This window comes from Pongo pygmaeus, chromosome 10 (genome assembly GCF_028885625.2).
Source record: "Pongo pygmaeus isolate AG05252 chromosome 10, NHGRI_mPonPyg2-v2.0_pri, whole genome shotgun sequence".
NCBI lineage: Eukaryota > Metazoa > Chordata > Mammalia > Primates > Hominidae > Pongo > Pongo pygmaeus.
This window is the reverse complement of record NC_072383.2, coordinates 109,320,469-109,344,149: the sequence shown is the minus strand read 5'-3', so window position 1 is coordinate 109,344,149 and position 23,681 is coordinate 109,320,469.

Here is a 23,681-nt window from a genome sequence, read left to right as displayed (position 1 = left end):
TGGTCAAGTAGAAGACAAGATTAATCTTTGGTTTTAGGACCTGAGATCCTTAGGAGAGACTCAGTTTGAAATCTGTTTGACAGCAGAACTTGAGATTTGTGTGATAACCCAAGTCCTGGCCCCTCCTACCTGATTTGAGTGAGTGACCTGAATGCTGAGCCTCCTAGCTATGAAACGTCCATAGCAGTAGCCGTCTCACATTGTGAATCTTGAGTGAAGTTGTGTGGTGTCTTTAGAATGCTCAACTCGGTGGTATTTGCTAAATGTTTGCTTTTGGTTATCTTACCGATCCCAGTTCTTTCGTGTCTTTGCACATCTCGGTTGGCTGAGTTTGAAGTGTCACTTGCCTTTGCTTTGCTTTGCACCTGATACCAAGCCATGGATAGCTAAGTATGTCTGAGCATTTACTGCATAAGGGAACACCATCATGGATGTTTTCAGCATATGCAAAAGAAGTAACTAGGAAAGAGGAAGTTGTAATTATTAGTGTGATACTATTCTAGTAAGTGTTTTTGTTTTGTTTTGTTTTTGTCAAGTATTCCTGGTCAAAAGATGACAGCACCATTACAAAACCATACAGAAAGGCAGGTGCTAGGCATCCTTAGTCGCTCAATCATCTACGTAATACCCTCCCATAGAAATTGCTGATTTGGTACACAAACTAGGCCTGCCCACGTCTAGCTGCAGTGCACAGCATAGATGCTCACATATAACCCTTGTTCTTGAAGTACCTTGATTTAAGGCCAGAGTTCTCAAGTAACATACACATAAATGGGCTATGGAACACAGGGACTAGGAAAAAATTACTGAATGCTGAGCCATGAAGAAGGCACATGATTTAAACTGATGGAAAGGAATATCAATCAAATTTCTCAATGTGGGTCCATGATGAGCGTTTGAAAGGGAATTCAGTTTGCTGGGAAGTGAAGATACAAGCTACCAAGTTAAGGCATCATGATACCAAAAAACACAAAGGAACCATTGCAGGGAAGTGCTGCATGAAAAATCTTAGGTTTATTTTGGCAGTTTGCAGACTCGCCATGTGAATTGAGACATGGAGACAAGGGCCACGTAATCCAAGTATCACCTGAAATTAGTAGAAGGGACAAAGCTGAGGATCTGCATCAGAACAAAGAAGGAATGTCTTCCTCATGTTTCGGTCTATAGAAGACATTAAAGAAAACTTCCAGAAAGTGGGTTTGAGGCCGGGCGCGGTGGCTCACGCCTGTAATCCCAGCACTTTGGGAGGCTGAGGCGGGCGGATCACAAGGTCAGGAGATCGAGACCATCCTGGCTAACACGGTGAAACCCCCGTCTCTACTAAAAAAGTAGAAAAAATTAGCTGGGCATGGTGATGGGCGCATGTAGTCCCAGCGTGAAGCTGGGAGGTGGAGCTTGCAGTGAGCCGAGATCGTGCCACTGCACTCCAGACAGAGCGAGACTCTTGTCTGAAACAAACAAAGTGGGTTTGAAGTGCTATGTCTCCATTTTCCTATCTTGAGGAAAAGACCCAAAACTCAACCTCATGTACCAGCTGGCTTGAATCTGCAGGGGTGGTTTTGATGAGTAAGAACTTTTTCAGTCCTGCAAATCAGATGTATCCATCAGCCCAGACTGGAAGAACATGGCACCCTCTGCCCCAGGCTTTGGTTTCCTTCTCACCCACAGAATAGGGATAACTAGAATACTTACTGATGGGATTGTGAGGATTAGCCCACCAAAAATCTACAATTTGCCTTACTCATAAGCATTCAGGAAACATTATCCCTGGTATAAGACCAACGAATAGCCCTAAGATTTAAACCAATGGCAACACACAGGAACTTTGATTAGGAAAACTTGGGCCAGGCACAGGCAGAAGTCACTTTTCATTCATCCTTGCTGACGTGTGAGCTTCAGAAGAGTGGAAATGATGGACTATCAACACCTTCGGCCTACGACTCAAATAGAATTGAGTACTTGGCATTAGTGCATCCCTGAATTAGTGGGTGGTTCATAGTTGTGTGATCACAGAGATGACTGCCATCCCATCTGATCAGCTGTAGGTCCAACGGACTTGTCATCCAGATGTATTACAAGTATCCCAATAATTTCAAACACAGGTAAGTATTTCAGTTGTGAGAATTATGTCAGTTATTTGAAAGATAAATATGTTAGAGGATTAAAGCACTTCAGTTAATCATGTAAACAGTTCTGTAATCAAAAAGTTAAAACTAGGCTGGGTGCAGTGGCTCATGCCTGTAATTCCAGCGTGATTGGGAGGCCGAGGTGAGTGGATCACTTGAGGTCACGAGTTTGAGACCAGCCTGGCCAGCATGGTGAAACCCTGTCTCCACTGAAAATACAAAAATCAGCCCGGTGTGGTGGCACATGCCTGTAATCCCAGCTACTCGGGAGGCGGAGGCAGGAGAATCGCTTGAACCTGGGAGGCAGAGGTTGCAGTGAGCCAAGACTGTGCCACTGCACTCCAGACTGGGCAACAGAGTGAGACTCTTATCTCAAAAAAAAAAAAAAAGTTAAAACTAAGAAAGTTTGCGGTAATAGGGAAATAGAATATTACCTACATAAGTTCAAGAACTTTATACTCTTGAACTAACAAAAGTTTGTAAGAACTTTAAAATACAAGGCGTGCAAAATATTGGGAATGAATCAGTACGGCAAGTCTTTTAAGTGCATCTCAGAAAGCATCCTGAGGCACTGCCCAAAGATTGAGATTGAGGGGTTGTGTAAAGGCACTAGCATCAACCAGATTTTTTAAGTCTAGGAATTGAGAAGGAAGACATAAGTTTTTTACCTTGCTATTGGGATGGAACAACCAATTTGGTAGTAGGACCAGCCAAAAAGCAACTTGCCCTTCCACCAACCTCAGTGAGCATCTATTTAGTATTACAAACGTGCAGATACCGTAGGAGCAATAAAGCGACAGGTGGTGCTAAGAAGGTAGCATACTGGCTGGGCACGGTGGCTCACGCCTGTAATCCCAGCACTTTGGGAGGCCAAGGCAGGCAGATCACCTGAGGTCGGGAGTTCAAGACCAGACTGGGCAACATGGAGAAATCCCGTCTCTAATAAAAATACAAAATTAGCCCGGCGTGGTGGTGACACATGCCTGTAATCCCAGCTACTCAGGAGGCTGAGGCAGGAGAATCGCTTGAACCCAGGAGGCAGAGGTTGCAGTGAGCTGAGATCGCACCATTGCACTACAGCCTGGGCAACAAGCAAAACTCCATCTCAAAAAAGAAAAGTAGCATACCAGCCCAGCGTCAAACTTGGGAGAATTCTGATGATTGTAATAATTAAATGGTATCAATTAAATTTTTTTCCAGTATGGGCATCATGGTGACACCCCGTCTCTATTAAAAATATAATAATACAAAAAATTAGCCAGCCATGGTGGCACACACTTGTGGTCCCAGCTACTTGGGAGGCTAAGGTGGGAGAATCGCTTGAGCTTGGGAGGCGGAGGTTGCAATGACCTGAGATCGTGCCACTGCACTCCAGCCTGGGCGACAGAGTGAGACCCTGTCTCAAAAAATAATTTTTGATAGAATTTCAAATTCATTCTTGTGTTCCAAACAATCAGTTCCCTAATAGCGATATTTAGCTATGACCACCAAATACTAATTTTAATACTCATTCAGCCAAAATGCATATTTGGTGCAACTCTTGAAACAATTCTAAAATGTCACTTAAAAATGCGTATTCCTTTTTTCTTCTAGCCACCCAATTAGCACAGTATCAAATACCATGTCTCCCAGAGATGACCATCCCACACACCAGTTGTTCAGGGCTGGTGAACAAGAGAACAGTAAACTAGTCATATTCTTGGACAGGCTGGCTTGACCTTTCCCTGGCAAGTTAGGTAGGTGTGGCAGAGGGAGCAGGTGGGATAAAGGGTATTTTTGCTGAGGTTAGCAGAAGATTTTTACCATCTGATGGGGCTTTGCTCATTCACCAGCTCCACGAGCCCCTCAAGGAGTCCAGTTCCATACCTGCTGTTAGTTATCATAATGAAATCACTTCCCAATTTTTTTTTTTTTTTTTTTTTTGAGACAGTCTTGCTCTGTCACCCAGGCTGGAGTGCAGTAGTACAATCTCGGCTCACTGCAAGCTCCACCTCCCAGGCTCAAGTGATTCTCCCGCCTCAGCCTCCCAAGTAGCTGGGATTACAGGTGCGTGCCACACACCCAGCTAATTTTTACATTTTTAGTAGAGACGGGGTTTTACTACGTTGGCCAGGCTGGTCTCAAACTCCTGACCTCAAGTGATTCGCCTGCCTCAGCCTCCCAAAGTGCTGGGATTACAGGCCTTCCCAAGTTTTGATTACTGACCTATAAACACCACATATCTTCTCTAGTGCTTGCCCTTCAGATTGAGAGGCGGAATGGACAGATCGTAGACTCACATGGTCCTCCGCTCAGGAGGCTGTCCAGCATAAGTGAAGGACCGAGATTCAGCGTGGATCACAGCGTTAGCTGGATTTTACTCACTAGCTTGGCTTAGATTGGTTTCAGATCTGCCCCATGTTCCTCTCACTGTTCTAGGGCCATTGGGTATTACTTAGGAGAGCGGACTGAGGAGAGGAGAGCAAGCAGGCAATCTTAAGATTTGCTGCAGTGCAAATTACTCATTGGTTGCACATTTTGGTCGCCATGAATGCTGTGTTTTTATACTTTTATTTTTAGAAGCCATAATCTTGCTGAGGTCAATATAATCTTGCTACAATGAAAGTTTTTTTGTTTTTGTTTGTTTTTGAGTTGGAGTCTTGCTCTGGCACCCAGGCTGGAGTGCAGTGGCGAAATCTTGGCTCACTGCAACCTCCACCTCCCAAGTTCAAGCAATTCTCCCACCTCAGCCTCCAGAGTGGAACTATAGGCGCCCGCCACCACGCCCAGCTAATTTTTGTACTTTTAGTAGAGACAGGATTTCACCATGTTGGCCAGGCTGGTCTCGAACCCCTGGACCTCAGGTGATGCGCCTGCCTTGGCCTCCCAAAGTGTGAGCCACTGCGCCTGGCACAAGAATGAAAGTTTTGAGAAAGTGATCTGCATTCTCAACTCCAGAAAACCAGAATTCCTCTAAGACAATGCTGTTTGAACTTTTTTGACAGGTGGAACCCATCAAACAAAATAATATTGGAGGCCTCATGTAAAATGAATAAAATCAGAACAGCTCTGTTAAAAGCAGGGGCTGGGGCCTGCTTGTCCCTGAACAGCTGCCACCTCCAAAGATTGAAACCATGCTCTAGGAAAGATAATGGCTGCTACATACAGGCCTGTGTTTGTAGACCAGCATTGGTAAGATGTTAGTACAACTTATTAGATAGAGCCTTCCCTGATTTTGTGATGCCTTGTCTAAGATCCAAATAGCTAAGAAGTTCAATCCAAGTATTCTCCAAGTAGAAAGTCAACACGTGGCCAGGCACAGTGGCTCACGCCTGTAATCCCAACACTTTGTGAGGCCAAGGTGGGCAGATTGCCTGAGCTCAAGAGTTCGAAAACAGCCTGAGCAACACGGTGAAACTCATCTCTGCTAAAATACAAAATAATTAGCCGGGCATGGCAGCGTGTGCTTGTAGTCCCAGCTACTCAGGAGGCTGAGGCAGGAGAATTGCTTGAACCCAGGAGGTGGAGGTTGCAGTGAGCCAAGATCATGCTACTGCTTTCCAGCCTGGATGACAGAGTGAGACTACATCTCCAAAAAAAAAGAAAGTCAGCATGTAACTACCATTTTCCAAGTTATTTAGCTGGTTTTCATTTCTTTTTTCTTTTTTCTTTTTTTGAGATGGAGTTTCGTTCTTGTTGCCCAGGCTGGAATGCAATGGTGCAATCTCGGCTCACTGCAACCTCCACCTCCCAAGTTCAAGCAGTTCTCCTGCTGCAGCCTCCCAAGTAGCTGGGATTATAAGCATATGCCACCACGCCCGGCTAATTTTGTATTTTTGTAGTAGAGATGGGGTTTCTCCATGTTGGCCAGGCTGGTCTCGAACTCCCTACCTCAGGTGATCCACCCACCTTGGCCTCCCAAAGTGCTGGGATTACAGGCGTGAGCCACCACGCCCAGCCTGGTTTTCATTTCTTAGCACTGCGGTAACAGACACAGGAGATCAGAAAAGCATTTTGCAGATTTGAACAAAGCATCCTTTAGGAGACCAGGGTTTTTCATCAAGGGGATTTCAATGCCACTTTTTTTTTTTTTTTTTTTTTTTTTTTTTGAGACAGTTTGTCGCCCAGGCTGGAGTGCACTAGTGCTAACTTGGCTCAGTGCAACCTCCACTTCCCGGATTCAAGTGATTCTCCTGCCTCAGCCTCCCGAGTACCTGGAATTACAGGCACCCACCACCACATGTGGCTAATTTTTGTATTTTTAGTTGAGACAGGTTTTCACCACATTTGCTAGGCTGGTCTCGAACTCCTGACCTCAAGCCATCCACCCACCTTGGCCTCCCAAAGTGCTGAGATTACATGCGTGAATCACCACGCCCGGCCTGTGTATCTGTTTTTCAATGTGTGTGTGTATCTATAAGGTATATTGTCATTTTATGTTATTTTATATAATATATATGGTCCCGTGTCACTTAACGATGGGAATACATTCTGAGAAATGTGTCATTAGGCAATTTCATCATTGTGCAAATCATCATAGTGTCCCCACACAAACCTAGATGACATAAGCTATACGGTAGGGCCTATTGCTCCCAGGCTACAAACCTGCACTGGACCCTGTAGGCAATTATAACACAATGGTAAGTATTTCTGTATCTAAACATATATAAATATATAGAAAAGGTACAGTAAAAATATGGTATTATAGTCTTATGGGACCACCATCACATACGCGGTCCATCATTGACTGAAAACTCGTTAGGTGGCATGTGACTGTATTTTTAATGGTTTGTTGTTGTTTTTTTGTTGTTGTTTGAGACAGAGTTTCATTCTTGTTGCCCAGGCTGGAGTGCAATGGCGCGATCTCGGCTCACTGCAACCTACACCCCCCAGGTTCAAGCAATTCTCCTGCCTCAGCCTCCTGAGTAGCTGGGACCACAGGCATGCACCACCACGCCCAGCTAATTTTGTATTTTTAGTAGAGACGGGGTTTTTCCATGTTGGTCAGGCTGGTCTCGAACTCCCAACCTCAGGTGATCTGCCTGCCTCAGCCTCCCAAAGTGTTGGGATTACAGGCGTGAGCCACCGCCCCTGGCTAGTGTATTTTTTAAATGAAATGTCTTAATACAAAAGAATACATAAAACACCCACATACCCATCACCTGGGTTAAGAAGTAGAATATTACCAATAGCTTAAGATCCCGTGTGCGTACCTCCCCAGTTACATACTTACCCATCTCCCTCCAGAGTTAACCATGATCTTGAATTTGAAAGTAATCACTTCCTTACTTTTCTTCATTGTGTTTGTATCCCTAAGCAATATACTGTTAAATTTTGCCAATTTATTTATTTTTGTAGAAACAGGGTCACGCTATATTGCTTAGGCTAGTCTGGAACTCCCGGCCTCAAGAGATCTTCCTGCCTTGGGCTCTCAAGTAGCTGGGATTATAGGTGCAAACCACAGTACCGGGCAATTTTTGAGCTTCATAGAGAAATATCTGTATTTCTGTAAATGGTTTCCTTCAGCATTTAAAAATTTTTATTTATTTATTTTATTTTGAGACAGAGTCTCACTCTGTCACCCAGGCTGGAATTCAGTGGCACCATCACTCACTGCAACCTCCGCCTCCTGAGTTCAAGCAATTCTCCTGCCTCAGCCTCCTGAGCAGCTGGGATTACAGGCACATGCCACCATGCCTGGCTAATTTTTGTATTTTTAGTAGAGACGGGGTTTCACCATGTTGTCCAGGCTGGTCTGGAACTCCTGGCTTCAAGTGATCCACCTGCCTCGGCCTCCTTTTAAAGTGCTGGGATTACAGATGTGAGCCATCGTGCCCGGCCTAAAAATTTTTATATTTTAGAGAGACAGGGTCTTGCCTTGTTGCCGAGGCTGGTCTTGAATTCCTGAGCTCAAGTGATCCGCCCACCTTAGCCTCCCAAAGTGCTGGGATTACAGGCATGAGCCACCTCACCCAGCAAGCATTTTTTTTTTTTTTGAGAGAGAGTCTCGTTCTGTCACCCAGGCTGGAGTGCAGTGGCGCAATCTCCACTCACTGCAAGCTCCGCCCCCCGGGTTCATGCCATTCTCCTGCCTCAGCCTCCCAAGTAGCTGGGACTACAGGTGCCCACCACCACACCCAGCTAATTTTTTGTATTTTTAGTAGAGATGGTGTTTCACCATGTTAGCCAAGATGGTCTCCCTCTCCTGACCTCATGATCCACCCGCCTCGGCCTCCCAAAGTTCTGGGATTACAGGCGTGAGCCACTGCGCCCAGCCTAATTTTTGTTTTTCAAAACAAAAATTTTTTTGTTTTGAAAATTTTTGAAATTTTTAATAGAGACAGGGTTTCACCATGTTGACCAGGCTGGGCTCAAACTCCTGACCTCAGGTGATCCGCCCACCTTGGCCTCCCAAAGTGCTGGGATTACAGGCCTGAGCCACCGCACCTGGCCTTAATTTGCATTATTAATATTAGAAGTTATCTTTGCCCTTTTTCCTATTCTCTTTGGGAAATATAATGAGGTGTGTTAGACCTCATTCTGTCTTTCATTTCACTTTAACATCTTGTTTTTCCATCTCTTTCCCTATGGTTTGCATTCTTGATAATGTCCTCAGCTCTATCTTCTAGTTTACTAATTTTTTCTTCAGTTGTGGTTAATCTAATCCATGCACTGAATTTTTAAATTTTAATTACTATATTTTTATCTTAAGTTCTATTGGGTTTTTTGTTTTCCCTTATTTATTTTATTTTATTTTTTTGGAGTTTTTTTATTTTTCACAATCCACTTGGTCATTCTTCATTGTCTATTATTTCTTGCTAATCTTTTTAAAACTTTTAAAATTTGGCCGGGCGCAGTAGCTCATGCCTATAATCCCAGAACTTTGGGAGGCTGAGTCAGATGGATCACTTGAGGTCAGGAGGTCGAGACCAGCCTATACAACATAGTGAAACCCCATCTCTACTAAAAATACAAAAATTAGCCAGGCGCCTGTAATCCCAGCTACTGGGGAGGCTGAGGCAGGAGAATCACTTGAACGAGGGAGGCAAAGGTTGCAGTGAGCCGAGATCACACCACTGCATTCTAGCCTGGGTGACAGAGTGAGGCTCCGTCTCAAAAAAAAAAAAATTATTTGACCCCGTGGCCTTCTGGTCTGACGCTTTTTGGCCAGGCACCATGGCTCATGCCTGTAATCTCAACACTTTGGGAGCTCGAGGCGGGTGGATTACGAGATCAGGAGTTCAAGACGACCCTGGCCAAGATGGTGAAACTCCGTCTCTACTAAAAATACAAAAAATTAGCCAGGCATGGTGGTGCATGCCTGTAATCCCAGCTACTCGGGAGGCTGAGGCAGAGAACTGCTTGAACCCAGGAGGTGGAGGTTGTAGTCAGCCGGGATTGTGACACTACACTCCAGCCTGGGCAACAGAGGGAGACTCCGTCTCAAAAAAAAAAAAAGTTTTATTTCTCTAAATATAATAAACATGGTTATTTTATGTTCTATCTGATTATTCCAATATCTGAAGTGTTTGTGGGTTTGTATCTATCATTTGTGGGTTTTTGTGGGGGGTTTTGCCATTCTTCTGAATGTTTCTATCATCGGTTGTTTCTATTGTTCCTCATAGTTGTTTCTCTGTGTGTGTTGTGATTTTTTGACAGTTGCCCATTTTCTTCACATCTTTATCCATGGGATTCTCTGCGGCCTGAATTGAAGTTGAGCTCCTCCAGAGAAGATCAGAGTTTGCCTCTGCTGGTAGACTGGGGCAGTATCAATCTAGACTCTTTAAATCCTCACTTGACATTTTTCTTTTTTTTTTGAGACGGACTCTCGCTCTGTCACCCAAGCTGGAGTGCAGTGGTGCAATCTCGGCTCACTGCAACCTCCACCCCAGATTCAAGCGATTCTCCTATCTCAGCCTCCCAAGTAGCAGGATTTACAGGCGTCTGCCACCATGCCTGGCTAATTTTTATACTTTTAGTAGAGGCGGGGTTTCACCATGTTGGCCAAGCTATTTTTGAGCTCCTGACCTCAAGTAATCTGCCCACCTTGGCCTCCCAAAGTGCTGGGATTGCAGGTGTGAGCCACCATGCCCAGACCCACTTGACATTTTTCAGATCATACAAGTCTCATGAAATTAGGCCACAAACCTGCAGATCCTGGTTGTGAATTCTCAGGAGAAAGTTGTTTTTCCAAGAGTAATGGAGATCCCATTGGTAATAACTGTAATATTTTCATTGTGCATGTGTTTGTTTTGATGAATAAACATTGGAGTCATATATATCTTTCACCCATGAGAGAAGTTGCTGAGTTGCTAATAGTTTCTAAAGAATATAGATAGATGGGTGAGATTCCATTTATTTAAGCTTTCTATTCCTTTAAGAGCCAATTGTTATAAAGAAGTAGGAAACTAACTCAAAACTATAAGGTTTTCTGCAAACTATGCAGCTCAACCTAGCTCTTACAGAAGCAGGGTACCCCTTTCTGTAGTGAGTTGGTGGATTCATGTAGCTAGTTACACTGGCACCCCAGTCTACAGAAGCCCACAGGGGCAGCTTCTGGAAGCTGTTGCTTCTCTTGAGAGGCCATACTGGGCAGTGGTTAAAGCTTGGGCTTTGCAGGAGTGTTAAAGCCTGGCGTTTGCAGCCAGTGGCCCAGGTGGGAATCCTGACTCTTGCATTCTGGTTGTGTGTGACCTTGGGCAAATCCCTTAATCTCCCTGTGCCTCAGTGCTTCCCTTGGTTAAAACAGGGATAGCAGCACCTGACTTCAAGCTATGCTACAAGGTTATAGTAACCAAAACAGCATGGTACTGGTACCAAAACAGATATATAGACCAATGGAACATAACAGAGGCCTCAGAAATAACACCACACATTTACAACCATCTGATCTTTGACAAACCTGACAAAAACAAGAAATGGGAAAAGGATTCCCTATTTAATAAATGGTGCTGGGAAAACTGGCTAGCCATATGCAGAAAGCTGAAACTGGATCCCTTCTTTACACCTTATACAAAAATTATCTCAAGATGGATTAAATATTTCAATGTAAGACCTAAAACCATAAAAACCCTAGAAGAAAACCTAGACAATACCATTCAGGACATAGGCATGGGCAAAGACTTCATGACTAAAACACCAAAAGCAATGGCAACAAAAAAAAGCCAAAATAGACAACTGGGATCTAATTAAAATGAGCTTCTGCACAGCAAAATAAAATATCAGTGTGAACAGGCAACCTACAGAATGGGAGAAAATTTTTGCAATCTGCCCATCCGACAAAGAGCTAATATCCAGAATCTACAAAGAACTTAAACAAATTTACAAGAAAAAACCCCATCAAAAAGTGGGCAAAGGATATGAACAGACACTTCTCAAAAGAAGACATTTGTGCAGCCAACAGATGCATGAAAAATGCTCATCATCACTGGTCATCAGAGAAACGCAAATCAAAACCGCAATGAGATACCATCTCACACCAGTTAGAATGGCCATCATTAAAAAGTCAGGAAATAACAGGTGCTGGAGAAGATGTGGAGAAATAGGAACACTTTTACACTGTTGGTGGGACTGTAAATTAGTTCAACCATTGTGGAAGACAGTGTGGCGATTCCTCAAGGATCTAGAACTAGCAATACCATTTGACCCAGTGATCCCATTACTGAGTATATACCCAAAGGATTATAAATCATTCTACTATAAAGACACATGCACAGGTATGTTTACTGCAGCACTATTCACAATAGCAAAGACTTGGAACCAACCCAAATGTCCATCAATGATAGACTGGATTAAGCAAATGTGGCACATATACACCATGGAATACTATGCAGCCATAAAAAGGATGAGTTCATGTCCTTTGCAGGGACATGGATGAGTCTGGAAACCATCATTCTCAGCAAACTAACACAGGAACAGAAAACCAAACATCGCATGTTCTCACTCATAAGTGGGAATTGAACAATGAGAACACATGGACACAGCGAGGGGAACATCACACACAGGGGCCTGTCAGGGGATGGAGGGTTGGGGGAGGGATAGCATTAGGAGAAATACCTAATGTAAATGTCTAGTTGATGGGTGCAGCAAGCCAACATGGCACATGTATACCTATGTAACAAACCTGCACATTGTGCACATGTACCCTAGAACTTAAAGTATAATAATAATAAAAAATAGGGATAGCAGCATCTATATCAATGGTTGCTCTGAGACTAAATAAATTAATACATGGAAAGAACCCAGACACATAATAGGCAGCAAATATTAGGTATTATTTTTATTGTTTGACTATTTCCTGCCACCAAATCCAGGTAGCATTGATGAAAGGTGTAAAACACAGTAACAACAAAACAAGAACTCCATCCCCCTACCATCATGTAGTTGATAGTTTGCTAAAAGCACAGTTAGGAAATTCTGTTCCACAGAGATCCACAATCTTTCCAGAAGTAACACAGAGCCAACTAGGAAACTGAAGGAAAAGTAATTTCTTTTTTTCTTTCTGAGGCGGAGTCTCGCTGTCGCCCAGGCTGGAGTGCAGTGGCATGATCTCGGCTCACTGCCAGCGCCGCCTCCCAGGTTCACGCCATTCTCCTGCCTCAGCCTCCCGAGTAGCTGGGACTACAGGCGCCCGCCATCACGCCTGGCTAATTTTTTGTGTTTTTAGTAGAGACGTGGTTTCACCGTGTTAGCCAGGATGGTCTTGATCTCCTGACCTCATGATCCGCCTGCCTCGGCCTCCCAAAGTGCTGGGATTACAGGCGTGAGCCACCGCGCCCAGCCAGGAAAGTAATTTCATACAGTCAACAAATCAATTACTGGTTCTTTTTGAAACAGGGTCTCACTCTGCCTCCCAGGCTGGATTGCCCTGGTGCACTCACAGCTCACGGTAGCCTTGATGTCAAGCGATCCTCCTACCCTCCCACCTCAGCCTCCCAGATTCTTTTCTTTTCTTTTAGCATATTTTAACATTTTTAATTAATTTTTTAATAAATGTAATAGCATATAAATCATGTTTTAAAGATCCAAATACTCCTATGCATGGAGTGGGGGCAAAGGGTATATGAGAAATCTCTGTACCTTCCTTTCAATTTTGCCATGAACATAAAAGCACTCTGAACAATTTTTTTTTTTTTTTTTTTTTTTTTTTTTTGAGACAGTGTCTTGCTCTGTTGCGCCGGCTGGAGTGCAGTGGTGCAATCACAACTCACTGCAGCCTCAACCTTCCAGGCTCAAGCAATCCCCCCACCTCAGCCTCCCGAGCCTCATGAAGTGAGGGTCTCTCCATGTTGCCCAGGCTGGAAAACAGTCTTTTAAAACAAAAATGCAGACACTTTAAAATGTGAAATTAAATTGTCCCTTTGCCCCGATCCCTCCCCAGAGGAAACTGTCCCTGTTTGTTTTTTGTGCCAGCGTGTATGAGTACCTATCTTCCTAACAAATGACATCGCATCATTGTTTTCATTACTTACTGTATCTTGTAGATTTCCCATATTAATACATTGTAGAGCTCTATTTCATTCTCTTCCTTCAACTCAGCCCGATTCTAATTTTTCAAAAAGCTTATTGAAATAAGGTTCTTCTTCACTTCGTTGAAAATAAAGAAGTGTGAAGCCAAAAGTACAATAGAAAAAACGTGTGTGGGGGAAAAAAAACCCATATAATCAGACATGGGGACCTGTTTTATGCCAGCACAGCTGAGTGTTTACCTGGAAACGTTTGTTCTTTGTAACAAGCTTCGTTCCCAGCCTGCCTCCTGGAGGTGAACATGTGCAGGTGGAGGAGTGCACTGCATCGGGGCCAAAAGAGGCAAGTGAGCTCAGTGGACCCCAGGCCAGCTCTAGGATTGTGCCAGAAGGAATGGCAGGGCCCCATCCCTGAAACCCAGCCCAGGGGGATACCTGGGGGCCTACTAGTCACCAGGTGTGGCTGTTCATTTATAGTGACAGTGCTTTAGCTACTACCCCTGCATTTGTTTACCTGGGGAGGTGTGTTCTATTTTTGTTTTTTAACTTTATTCTTTTTAGAGGCAGGGTCTCACTCTGATGCCCAGGCTAGAGTGCAGTGGCACAATCATAGCTCACGGCAGCCTCCAACTCCTGGCCTCAAGTGATCCTCCCGTCTCAGCCTCTCAAGTAGCTGGGACCACAGGCACGCACTACCACACCTGTCTTTTTTTTTTTTTAATTATTGGTAGTGACAGGGTCTTGCTATGTTGCCCCAGGCTGGTCTCAAACTCCTGGGCTCAAGCAATCTGCCCACATCAGCCTCCCAAAGAGTTGTGATTACAGGCGTGAGCCACCATGCCTGGCCCACACTATTTTTTGTATACACTTCTGCATTTCTATTTAAGTAAGTATATTAACCTATACTAAATAATAAATCTTGGGGATCGTTCTGTATTATGTGTACATATTGCTACCTTCTTCTTTAAGAGCCACACAATATTCCTTTGTATGGCTTTACTATAATTTATTTAACCACCCCACTATGGACGGACTTTTAGGTTGTTTGCCCTTGTTTGCTACTATAAATCATGCCAGAGTGAATATCCTGGCCCATACTTAGGTGTACACATGTTCAACTTAGGTGATCTCTGTTGGATAAATTTCATGCAGTCAAATTGTTGATCAAAGTGGAGAGGTCCCAAAAAATTTTTAATAAGAGAAACAATACATTTTTAAAAAGAGAAAAATAGGCCAGGCACGATGACTCACACCTGTAATCCCAGTACTTTGGGAGGTCGAGGTGGGCAGATCACATGAGGCTAGGAGTTCGAGAGAAGCCTGGCCAACATAGTGAAACCCCATCTCTACTAAAAATACAAAAATTAGCCAGGCATGGTGGTGCACGCCTGTAATCCCAGCTACTTGGAAGGCTGAGACACGAGAATTGCTTGAACCCAGGAGGCAGAGGTTGCAGTGAGCCGAGATCATGCCATTGCACTCCAGCCTGGGTGATGAAGTGAAACTCTGTCTCAAAAAAAAAAAAAGAGAGGGGTGGGGGGGAAATAAATAAATAAACAAAGTGGGGCGGTCCTTTTTATTTGTTTTAACTCTGAAAAAGAATCAAATATATACACAAGTAGAAGACTACTTCTGAAGCCCCATGTACCTATCATTCAGCCTTAACAGGCATCAAGTTGGAGCCAAATTTGTTTCATCACCACAGCACTCGCCCAATATGGTTATTTTGAAGTCTTAGATACCATTTTATGTATAAATATTTCTGCTTGGAGAGCCACAAGATGATTTTTTAAATTTTTTTAATTTTTAATTTTTTTTTTCCTTTTTTTTTAGAGTCAGGATCACACTCTGTCTTCTAAACTGGAGGGCAGTGGTGGGATCACAGCTCATTGCAGCCTCAACCCTCAGGGCTCAGGCAATCCTCCCACCTCCGCCGGTCAAGTAGCTGGGACTACAAGCATGCACCAGCACATCCAGCTAATTTTTAATTTTTTTTTTTGTTTGTAGAGACATGACCTTACTATGTTGCCCAGACTGGTCTCAAACTCCCGGGCTCAAATGATCCTCCCAAAGCACTGGGAGCCACCGCGCCAAGCCTTGCATTTTTTAAAATAGTTTACTGGGCCTGGTGCAGTGGCTCATGCCTGTAATCCCAGAACTTTGGGAGGCCAAGGCAGGAGGATCACTTGAGGTCAGGAGTTCAAGACCAGCCTAGCCAACATAGTGAAACCCTGACTCTACTAAAAATAAAAAAATTGCCAGGCGCGGTGGTTCACGCCTGTAATCCCAGCACTTTGGGAGGCCGAGACGTGCGGATCACCTGAGGTCGGGAGTTCGAGACTAGCCTGACCAACATGGAGAAACCATGTTTCTACTAAAAATACAAAATTAGCTGGGCGTGGTGGCACACGCCTGTAATCCCAGCTATTTGGGATTACTGGCGCAGCGCCTGGCACACGGCCGGGAGAGGAGGGGTGGCGGCGCTGTTATTATCTCCCCGTTATCGTCATCACTGGCCATTTCACTCTTCAGCCTCACATTCAATCTGGCTGTTCTCGGCTCTGCCTCCCGCCTTTCGAGTGTGTCCCTTACCAGCAAGGACCTTGTCTTCTCTCTCTCTCCCTCAGCTCCTGGCCTGGGCTCCTAGGCTGCAGACGACAAAACCAGTTCAGGCTGACTGGAGCAAACAGGAGACGGCTGGAAGGCAATGGGACCCCCATAGAATGACGGAGGCCTGGAAACCATGGCTTGGGTTGGGGGCCTAGGAGCTTCTCTGCTGCAGGAGCCCACCCCAGCGGGAGTGCATGTGGCCATTCACCATGGCTCTGTCTCTCTCCCATTGGCTCCCGTCCCAGGCCAACCCCTTGGCAGGAAGAGGGGGATGCCTGGATGAGCAGTTCCACCAGGGACCCAGCGAGTGTGCTGAGAACATGAAATGTGCCCTGGGCTGCAGCCAAGACCCAGCAAAGCCCAGCAAAGCCTAGCAAAGGTCAAGTCTGGCCAGGGGCCGTAAGTGTTTTTGTTTGTTTGTTTGTTTGTTTTGAGATGGAGTCTCACTCTTGCTCAGGCTGGAGCACAGTGGAGCAATCTCAGCCCACTGCAACCTCCACCTCCCGGGTTCACGTGATTCTTCTGTCTCAGCCTCCCGACTGGCTGGGATTACAGATGCCTACCACCACGCCCAGCTAATTTTTGTATTTTTAGTAGAGATGGGGTTTTACCACGTTGGCCAGGTTGGTCTCGAACTCCTGGCCTCAAGTGATCTGCCCGCCTTGGCCTCCCAAAGTGTTGGGATTACAGGCGCGAGCCACCGTGCCCGGCTGGCTGTGTGTTCTTGACGGTAAGCACCAGACACCCTGACCCAACAATGGGTAAACAGGTCCACTCCTCTCAAAAACGGAAGGAGGGAAGCAGGGGCTGCCCAGGGCCAGTGGACGGAGTGACTCATCACTGGGTCTTGTCCAGAGGAAGGAGAGGCAAGAGGAGGAAACTCCTGCAAGTCCCTGCAGACAGCGCTCGGGTCCCCCTGGCTAGAGCAGTTGATGATCACATGACCTCTGCTGCAACAGGTAACTGCAAGGGGTGCGGGGGAGTTCAATGTAGACTCCCGTGGTGGAGACGCCAGGAGTCCTCCCAGGTTGGCTCTGCTCCAGTGCTGCAGCGGCTGCGGAAGCCTCTAGTTGGCCTGGAGGGCGGAACCAAGGTGTGGAGAGCACTTTCCACCAGCAACCAGCAGGTGGAACAAGGGGATGCTGCTAAACCCTTGAGTGTGAGGCTCTGCTCACTAAAGTGAGTTAGAACATATCTCTAGTGTCTTCTGCCTCCATCTTCCCAATGTTAAGTCTCACCCACTTCAACAGACAGGAAAGGCTGGGCATAGAGGCTCACACCTGTAATCCCAACACTTTAGGAGGCCAAGATGGGAGGATCGCTTGAAGCTAGGAGTTCAAGACCAGCCTGGGCAACATAGTGAGACCCTGACTCAACAAAAAAATAATAATACAAAGCAGAGAAGAAGGATCCTAAAGGACTGGAGAACTTGACCCACGAACAGTAGCAGCACCCACTCTCTCTCTGCGGGCCGAGAAGGAGCCCACTGAGAATCCTGTATTGGGAGCCAGGTTCATGTTCTAGCTCTGCCTCTTACCAGCTATGTGGCCTTGTGAATAATTCTCTGAGTCTCAGCCTTAGCTGTGAAATGGAGACAAGATGCTTAACGGCCAGGCGCAGTGGCTCATGCCTGTAATCCCAGCACTTTGGGAGGCCGAGGTGGGCAGATCACGAGGTCAGGAGTTCGAGACCAGTCTAGCCAATATGGTGAAACCCCATCTCTACTAAAAATACAAAAATTAGCCAGGCGTGGTGGTGTGCACCTGTAATTCCAGGTACTAGGCAGGGCTGAGGCAGGAGAATCGCTTGAACCTGGGAGATGGAGGTTGCAGTGAGCTGAGATCGTGCCACTGCACTCCAGCCTGGGCGACACAGCAAGACTCCATCTCCAAAAAAAAAAAAAGATGCTTAGCACGGTGCCTGGCATATAGTAAGAACTGAATCAATGGGTGTTCTTGCATTCCAGGTGCTGTGCTAGTCTTGGGGGGACTCCAGTGTGGACCCTCCAGCTGTCCTCCCATTTCTCTGCTCCCTTCAAGTGCTTTTGTATCTCCTTTCCACTCTCTCCCTCTCTGCGCTGTTCACCCTATCAGTTTCCATCTGACACAACTTATTCCTTCCTCTCCTCAAAACGCTCCTCTCTTGGTTTCCAGGATCCCACACGCCCTTGGTTTTTCCTTCTACCTCTTGGCTACTCTTTCTGTCTCCTTTGCAGCCTCTTCCTCACCTGCCCAGGCCCTAGCTTGGTCCTGAACCCCTTTGTCAACACTCTGGAAGGGGATCGCAGCCCAGGCCTTGCTGTCAATACCAGTTGTGCAATGATGACGCCCAAGCCTCTCTGCCAAATTCCTGACTCAGATCCTACTGCCCAGGTGACACCTCCACTTTGACAATTCAAACAAAACATTATCAAAAATGGGACATCCTCCACCTGGCCCCCTCCCGGGCTTCTCTGCTCGATGGAGGGCACCACAGTGCACCCCGGTGCTCTGCCCCTTCCTCTCCCCTACATGTCCAGGCCACCCACAGTTCCCACCTGTCCATTCTGTCTCCCACATGGATCTGGAATCATGCCCCTTTTTCCTTCCCTACTCCCAACAGACTTGTCCAAGCCATCCTATATCTCCTCTACACTTCCATTTTTATCTTCCCTATAATCTAATCCCCACCCAACAACCAGAGTTATCTTTTTTAATCAAACCATTTCAGTGGATGGAAGGATAAGCAACATGTGGTAGACCCATATAGTGGAATATTCTTTGGTCATAAAAGGAATGAAGGACCATGCTACAACATGGGTGACGCTTGAAAACATTGTGCTCAATGAATGACAACAGACACAAAAGACCATATATGATGATATTCCATTTAAAGCAGGCAAATCCATAGAGATAGAAAGTAGACTAGCGGGTTCTTAGGGCTGGAGGGAGACGGGAATGGGAGGAACTGCTTCGTGGGTACAGGGTTTCCATTTTTCTTTCTTAGAGATGGGGTCTTTCTATGTTGCCCAGGCTGGTCTCTACCTCCTGGGCTCAAGCAATCCTCCTGCCTCAGCCTCCAAAGTGATTGGGATTCCAGGTGCATGCTACCATGTATGGGGCATTTGACAGTGTTTCCTTTTGAGATAATGAAAAGGTTCTGGAACTAGATAGTAGTGCAGGTTGCACAACATTGTGAATGTACTAAATGCCACCAGCCGTATACTTGATAATGGTTAAAATGGTAACATTTATGTTATGTGTATTTTACCACATTTTTTGTAAAAAATCAAATGGTCCTGGCCGGGCGCAGTGGCTCACGCCTGTAATCCCAGCACTTTGGGGGGTTGAGGTGGGCAGATCACCTGAGGTCACAAGTTCGAGACCTGCCTGGGCAACATGACAAAACCCCATCTCAACTGAAAAAAAAAAAAAAAAAATTAGCTGAGCATGGTGGCGGGCTCCTGTAATCCCAGCTACTCAGGAGGCTGAGGCAGGAGAATCGCTTGAACCTGGGAGGCAGAGGTTGCAGTGAGCCGAGATCGCGCCATTGCACTCCAGCCTGGGCGACAAGAATGAAACTCCATCTCAAAAAAAAAAAAAAAAAAAAATCAAACGGTCCCTCCCCTGCTTAGAACTCCCATGGCTTCCTGTGCTCTGCATGGACTCCAGCCCCTTCTGTGGGCCTCCGGCCTCCTCCCCAGCCTTACTTCTCATGACTGTCTTCCCCCTTCTCTGTGCATCCACAATCCTGGCCTCCTTTTGGCCTCATAAGGCCAAGCTCTTCCCACCTCAGGCCCTTCGCACATACTGTTCTCTCTTCTGAAAAGGTTTTCCCTCTCTCTTCATAGCTGCTTCTACTTCAGCTTTCAGTGTCCGTTTAAATATCACCTCCTCAGAGACCCCTTCCCTGCCGTCCTGCCTCAGTGGATCTGCATCTCAGTCTCCACCTTTAGTTACCTCCACCACAACCCCCAGCTCATTCTTTTGAATACTTAATTTTTTTCAAGACAGAGTCTCACTCTGTCACCCAGGCTAGAGTGCAGTGGCGTGATCACATCTCACTGCAGCCTGGACCTCCCAGACTCAAGCAATCCTCTGGCCTCAGCCTCCTGAGTAGCTAGGAATACAGGCATGCACCACCACACCTGGCTAGGTTTTGTGTGTGTGTGTGTGTGTGTGCATGCGCGTGTGTATATACAAAAAATAAACAAAATATATGTAATTATAAAATTATAATTATACAATTATAATTATAGAAATGTTTATATATGTGTGTGTGTGTGTGTGTATATATATATATGTAGAGACAGAGTCTCACTATGTTGCCCAGGCTGGTTTTGAACTCCTGGCCTCAAGTGATCTGCCTGCTTCATCCTCCCAAAGTGCTGGGATTGCAGGCGTGAACCCTCGCACCCAGACCCTTTTCAATACTTATCACTTTGTAATTTCTCGTTTAGTATTTGTGTGCCTCCCTATATAGACTAAGTTTAATGAGGGCAGGCAGGACCTGCCTGTCTTACTCAACTCTGTATTCTCTGCCTAGCACATAGTTGGCACTCAGAAACTCTTTGCTGAATTGATGACAGATCACTCAGCGGGCAAGGGAAACCATGGAGGCAGGATTTACACCCAGGCCTCTTTGATGCAATGCCTGTGTTCTTCCTACTCTTCTGTGTGACTCTGAACTGTGAGGCAGAAGGCTGAGCCGAGTGCCAGAGAAGAGAGTCGGAGGTGACCGTGCCCTTTTCACGTAGCTGTGTCATCAGGCATCGGTGCCCAGACCTTGTGCAGATCCCGTCGTGTGGCCGTCACTGCTGTAGATAAATCTTATCTGCTGGGAAAGGCACCTCTGGGCCTAAACAACAGACGTCACTCTGAGAAATCCCAACAGAACCCCCACCCTGTCCCTGGCTAAGAACTAATCTACTTTTCTCTTCCTCTGTCCGTTTTCTCACACTCTACCAGAGCCAGGACAGGGCTTTTGCCCTAGGAAGGGAAGTGGTCAACTGCAGCCGTTGAAAACGGCCTTGGAGGAACCAAAACCAGCAGAGGCAGCCCTCTCTCTTCCCGCTGGGCAAAGCCAGAGCTGGCCACTGCCCTGGCCCGGCCCCAGCTGTCCTGGAGCCCAGAGATGGCCCAGTCCCCCAGGGCTGTACTCAGATCTTCCTCAAAATGCTCCATGTGGCCAGGCGCGGTGGCTCGTGCCTAGAATCCCAGCACTTTGAGAGACCAAGGCGGGAGGATCCCTTGAGCCTAGGAGCTTGAGACTAGCCTAGGCAACATAGTGAGACCCTGTCTCCACAAAAAAATAAAAATTAGCCAGGTGTGGTGATGCATGCCTGTGGTCCCAGGTACCCAGGAGGCTAAGATGGGAGGATAGTTTGAGTCCAGGCGGTCAAGGCTGAAGTGGGTAGTGATTGCACCACTGCACTCCAGCCTGGGTGACAGAGCAAGACCCCATACCTAAATAAGTGAGTACACGCTCCATGAACATCAAAAGGCAGGACACCCAGAAAACTCAAGCAAGCTGGGCTCACTGCTTGGTAAGAAATGTGGAGGACCGGGGGTGGGGTAAGTACTGCCTTGTGTAAGAGAACTGTTTTGGTATTGCCCAAACCGGAACAAGTCCTTCATCTAACGCAGTTCCTAATCTTTTTGTAATCTGGGCCCTTTGACATCTAGGGAAGCTTCTGGACCTCTTCCAAGAGTAATGTTTTTCAAAGCATAAAACAGAACGAATGCATTGTATTACAAATGATGCCAGCTATCTTGCATTGAAGTTTTGAATTTTTTTTTACTTGTAATAAATAGATGAAGTTCTTATAATACACATTAAACTATAAGAACAGCTGGCTCAGTAACTACTATAATTTTGAAGTAATGATACATATAAGTTATATTTTGAGATATCTCCAATAACTATACTGTGGTTTAAAAACATCTGTGATTTTGACTGATGATAAAGTTAGTGGGTTTTTTTTTTTTTTTTTTTTGAGATGGAGTTTCGCTCTTGTTGCCCAGGCTGGAGTGCAGTGGCATGATCTCAGTTCACTGCAACCTCCACCTCCCAGGTTCAAGCGATTCTTCTGCTTCAGCCTCCCAAGTAGCTGGGATTACAGGCATGCACTACCACACCCGGCTAATTTTGTATTTTTTAGTAGAGATGGGGTTTCACCATGTTGGCCAGGCTGGTCTCAAACTCCTGACCTCAGGTGATCCACCCGCCTCAGCCTCCCAAAGTGTTGGGATTACAGGCATGAGCGACCACGCCTGGCCAGTTAGTGATATTTTTAATGCAACTGTAATTTGTTACCTACATTCATAATTGAAGGAAATATTAAATTTCAGTTAAAGGCCAGTGGCTCACATCTATTATCCCAATTAAAAAAAAAAAAAATTGGGGGAGGCTGAGGCAGGAGGATTGCTTGAAGCCAGGAGTTTGAGACCAGCCTGGGAAACAAAGCAAGACCCCATCTCTACAAAAAATAAAAATAAATAAATAATAAATTAGCTGGGTACAGTAGCATGTGCCCGTAGTCCCAGCTACTTGGGAGGCTGAGACAGGGGTATCACTTGAGCCTGGGAGTTTGAGGCTGCAGTGAGCTGTGCTCGAGCCACTGCATTCCAGCCTGAGCAACAAAGTGAGACCCTGTCTCTAAACAAACAAACAAACTAATAATGTGTTTCAGTTAGAGGTTAATGAAAATAAAGACAATTTTTTTCCCACCCAAATTCATAGACCTCCTGGATTCTTTCTGTGGACCTCAGGTTACTCTTCCCCAAGTTTTTGTTTTTGTTTTTGTTTTTGTTTTTTTTAAGAGACAGGGTCTTGCTCTGTCACCCAGGCTGGAGTGCTATGGTACAATCATAGCTCACTGCAGCCTCGAACTCCTGGGCTCAAGGGATTCTCCCACCTCAGCCTCCTGAGTAGCTGGGACTACAGGGGCACACCACCATGCCCAGCTAATTTTTTAAAACATTTTTTATAGAAATGGGGTATTGTTCTGTCATCAGGCTCATCTTGAACTCCTGGGCTCAAGCAATCCTCCCGCCTCAACCTCCCAAAGTGTTCAGACTACAGGTGTGAGCCACCATGCCCAGCCTTCTCCCCTAAGTATTGTTGGCCTCACTTTCCCAACTAAAATGGGAGCTCACTAAGAACAAAGGCTGTTCCTTCATCTTATACTTAGTACCTTGAAAGGGCCTACCACACAGTAGGTGGTCATGTGTTAGTCTGTTAGGTCTTTTGGATTTTCTAGGTAGACAATCACATTGAATGCAAATAATAGTCTTTTTCTTTTCAATCTTTGTATTTCTTTTTTCTTGTTTTATTGCATTGACTGAGATCATCAATGAAATGTTGAATAGTAGCAATGATGGAGGGCACCCCAATCTTATTATGCTCAATACTCGTTAATTTATGCAATAGGAATGTAAAGTACCTACTGCGGGTCAAATCCTGTGCCTGGGGATAACAGTGTAACACATTTGAGATCTTTTCCTGTCCACTGAAATGCCTG